The sequence below is a fragment of the Mastomys coucha genome, unplaced genomic scaffold, assembly GCF_008632895.1.
Source record: "Mastomys coucha isolate ucsf_1 unplaced genomic scaffold, UCSF_Mcou_1 pScaffold16, whole genome shotgun sequence".
NCBI lineage: Eukaryota > Metazoa > Chordata > Mammalia > Rodentia > Muridae > Mastomys > Mastomys coucha.
Window position 1 is genome coordinate 35,250,013 of NW_022196898.1, and position 4,501 is coordinate 35,254,513.

At 37.0% G+C, this 4,501-nt stretch overlaps 1 protein-coding gene and 1 long non-coding RNA gene across 8 annotated transcripts in view; one reads left to right on the plus strand and one right to left on the minus strand.

The window, feature by feature from the left end:
* Positions 1–1,782, minus strand: part of LOC116093074 — a 4,643-nt gene extending 2,861 nt beyond the window's left edge. The window contains exons 1-3 of one of the 2 annotated variants that reach the window (XR_004119616.1): positions 1,672–1,782; positions 1,317–1,426; positions 523–598 (exon numbers count right to left, since the gene is read on the minus strand). This is a non-coding gene — a long non-coding RNA (uncharacterized LOC116093074). Of the gene's footprint in view, positions 1–522; positions 599–1,316; positions 1,427–1,671 lie in introns of those variants that run through there. The other variant, XR_004119615.1, reaches the window with a different exon arrangement.
* Positions 1–4,501, plus strand: part of Lrba (LPS responsive beige-like anchor protein) — a 547,775-nt gene that overhangs the window by 110,052 nt on the left and 433,222 nt on the right. The window lies entirely within an intron of this gene.

Sequence of the window (4,501 nt, forward strand, 5' to 3'; positions counted from 1 at the left end):
GGCCTCCAACTCAGAAATCTACCTGCCTCTACCTCCCAAGTGCTGGGATTAAAGGTGTGTGCCACCATCACCCAGCTGTAATTTCAACTTTTAATTTTAGTTTTCCACACACATAATTTCATTTTCTCTGTGAGAATTTTATTCATTGATTAAAAATTAAATGATATTTCTTCTCTATAAAATTTATACAAAACAACTTATTTCAATATTTCTATTGTCATTTCTTTTTGACTTTGAAATGTTAACAGTTATTTTCAAAGCTCTTCATATGAATACCTAATAGAGTTTGGGTTAGCTAGTGTGAGTTATTTAGCTAAGGAGGTGAATGATTCCTAACATGCTAAGAATCTGTTGAGGTTCTTATAGCCAATTTTCTCTCTGTAAAAGTATCTATTTAAAAGCATCTTAAATACTTTTTGCATGTGGTAATATAATTAATATGTCATTAAAGCTTACCTTTTGCTTTGTGCAGTGATTTTTGGGTCTCAGTATCTCAACTTTATATTATAGTTCTTGATGAAGAACCAATGTATCAAGAACTAAGCTGCAGAATTGGATGGCTTTTGCTTTTGCAGTTACATCAGGATATATGCAGCTGCTATAAAAAGCCAAAGAAACTCAATTGCAATTTTATTGTTCAGTTTGATAGATTTCCTGCCACCTTTGTTGCAGGGAAGCTGTTTGTCATTGTGCGCTGTTCCTCCAACAGCGGAACTAGGTTTTATAAGCAGTAATAGGCTTCTAGCAACTGCACTGGGCTGCTTACTGGGGCTAGGGTTTCAGACAGGCACCCAGCAACCTGTGTAATTTCATTGTAGCCTATGTTTTCATCTTTTAAACGATTTCTCCTTTTTAGAAAAGGGTAAAATCTAATACAATTAAATAACAGTGTTTTCATTTGGTATGCTGAAATGCTTTTACTCTTTATCACTGAATTTAAATTATTCCCATATAATTAATTGTGAGAATGACCCTAAACCCTTTTATAAAATATAGAAACTGAGCTTCAGTCTTTAGACTGTATGTTCTATGTTGCCAAAAAACACAAAATAATGAACAAGTAAAAGTTAATTATGCTTGAATTAAAAATGTAATGTGAATTAGATTGTGCTCAACTGGACGAATTTGGGTAAAATACTTCAAGATCTTAGATGATTCAAGTATTTTACCTACTGTTAACAATCTGAGAAGCTGTTTAATTGTTCATTTCAGTCATGTTATAGACAACACTGTAGAATAATAAGAGTAAAAGTCATCCATTAGGAAATTTAAGAGCCAGTGAAATGGTTTAGTGAGTAAAGTTGTGCATTGCCTACCTGATAACCTGAGTTTGATCTGTGGACTCATAGGTAGAAGGAGAGAAATGACCTCCACATGTGCTGTGGAGCATGAACACACACGTGCTCCTACAGAAATAAAATATAATCTAAAACATAAAAGAAATGTCAAATGTTACATTTTTTATCTTTCACAGATTACTTGCATTGTATGCTTGATTAGTGAAGTAGTCTTACCGTTAAAATTTTAAATAAAAAACCTTTTTAAATTTCTTTTAAAACTTTAAAATAACAAGAAAATTAGAATGTACTCCAAAAGTATGTACACAAAACCACTAAGCCACTCAATGTCCAAATGTTCTCATATGACTTAATATTAATATTCTGGTAATACCTTCAGTACCACTGATCCATATGTGTAATCGCTAAGCAGTGATGCCCATTTTGTGTGTATGCACATCCATTATATTTATCTTCTCATGGGATACATTTCTGTAGAATTTCCAGAAAGAGTGTCTATAGTTTAGAATGTTTTATCATGTATTTTAGAATGTTTATTAGTTACACTAAAGTGCTCACTAAAATTTTTAGTAGTTTATATTCCAGATTTTCATGTAAACATGTTTAGATTTTTCAAGAAAGTAAAATTGATCATAGGAGATCAGGCACATTCAGGGTGATCTGGCCATTCTTGTGCCTTCTCTTAGTTCTTTCTTTTTATAGGTTTGACTTATCCAACATTGATGTGATAGTTTTTGTCTTTTCTTATGTTTTGTTTTGTTATATTTTATTGTTCTCTCTTATTGTTCTTTTCTGATGAGAGACAGGTCCAGATGGGAGGGGAGGATCTGAGAAGAGTTTGGGGAAGGGAAACTGTAATCAGGATATATTGTATGAGAAAAGAATAATATTTTTATAAAAGGGAAGATAAAATTATTGATTATTTTTGATCATAGTAGTAAAGAGTATTAGCTTTTCTAGGCTGCTGCTTCTGCAGTGCTAGGGGTAAAGGAGTTTTGTGAGAATTGAGCTCATGATTTCAGAGCTGCAGCCCTAGCTTTTATTTTATTGTTTTGTTACAGAGTTTCCCTGTATAGCTTAGGTAGAATTTCCCCCCCTTTTTTTTTTCATTGAAAATTATTTTTTTCTTATACAATATATTATGATCATGGTTTCTCCTCCCTCATGTCCTCCCAGATTCTCCCCACTACCCAACTTGTCCAACTCCACACCTTCTTTTTCTCTCTTTAGAAGATAAACTGGCAAATAAAAAAAACAAACTAGACTAAATAAGTCAAACAAAACAGAACAACGAAGAACAAGCATGAGAAATGTACACAGGCACACACACATGTTCATTACCCCTCCCCCAAAAAATTACATAATCAGAAACTGTGGTATATGAACAAAAGACCTGTAAGGTCAAATAATGTCCTAACAAAGCTTTATGAGACAAAACAAATTCAAAAGTGGCCCTCTGCTCCTGGGCATGGCCAGCGTGGATTTCACACTCATTAAGTCTTTGCAGGTGGCTGTTAGTTGGTGAAAAAGCTTCTGGGTTGAGGATGGGGGCTTGTGTCCACTTGCCGTCTCAGCACTGGGAAGCTGCTTAGCACGGAGCCCTGCAGGCTTTGTGCTTGCTGCCAGTGTTTTTGTGAGCTTATATGTATGTATGTCGGTACTGCTGGGTTAGATGACCTTGTTTTTTTACCATCCTTCTTCCTTCCTGGCTTTTACAATCTTACACTTCCTCTTCCCTGAGTCCTAAGAGGAAGGGTTTGATGAAGACAGCCCATTTACGACTGAATGTTCCAATGTCTCTCCCTTTCAGCACATTGTCCAGCTGTGGGTCTGTATATTAGTTACCATCTGCTGTAGGAGGAAGTTTTTCAAATGATGGCTGAATGAGGCCTGATTTACGGGTATAGCAGCTTAGGAATCAATAGACTGCTACATTCCTTTAGCAGAACAATAGTGTTTGGTTTTCTTCAGCTTTGTGGCCTGTCTAAGCCTCAGATTCTTGGCCCCTTGAGCAGCATCAGGTATAGATTCAGTCTTCTGGAATGGGCCTTAAACCCAATCAAAGAGTGGTTAGTTATTCCTGCAGCTTTTGTGCCGTCATTGCGCCAGCATATTTCAGCATCTATAGAGGCAGGCAGGTAAGCACTGTAGATCACTGGATCTATACCTGTGCTGGTGGTTACTTTTCTTTTCTGGTAACATGCAGAGGACTTGCCAGTACTGTGAACATTTAGTCATTAGGGGTGAAGGCTCTAGCAGGCAACTTTCTGGCTTCTCTATACTCAATGAGTTATGTAGGTATTGTCTTCAGCAATAGGGCTTTATTATCAGTTTGTAAAGAACAACTGGTAGCCTTGTCAATTGCCTGAGTTGTTTCGGTGCTTCCATGGGGATCTCTCTGGCCAATAACTTAATTAGATATAACTCATTCCTGGCACTGAAGATTTAATTTTGTGACAAGAGAAGCCTAGTTGGGACTTTGTCTACCTCCCCTACCAAATTTGGTGATTCCACTTGGATTTTTTTTAATATATGCATTATTTTAAGAAGCTACTCATGTAGTATGTTTCCATACAACCCCTCAAATGATAAGATAGACTTTGTGTAAGTGTTACAACTTGGATGGGAAAGGTATTCTGGCAGTCAGGAGCCAAGGAATACCAGAAAGTTACACCGCATAACAAACTTTATACAAGAGATTCATTGGGAGGGAAAAACCCACAAGGGTAGCTTCCTCTACTTGGGTGAGAAGCAGCAGAGAACTGAGCGGAAGATAGGACACACACACACACACACACACACACACACACACACACACACACACACACTGTTTCTTAGAGGGTAGAGCTTTCCAGGGTGGAGACTTCTAGGGTAAGGTTTGGTGGATTTTCAAGTCGAGTTTGAGCTTTTTACTCTGCATGACTGGGTTGGGTCCATGTAGGGAAGTTAGTGTTCTGTAGTTGGAACCTGGTGGTTGTAGGTCTTCAGGGGAGGCTTCTGGCCCTCTTGTGTGTGATTCGAGGGGCTTACACTTGGAACTCCAGATTCACATTTCTCTGTTTCAATAGTGCTGGAGTTATGGACTTGTGTTTTCACAATCTGGCTACTGTATTATTTTGTCATGATTTGCCTTAACTTTATATATGTATATATACATATGCATATGTGTGTGTGTGTGTGTGTGTGTGTGTGTATATATATAT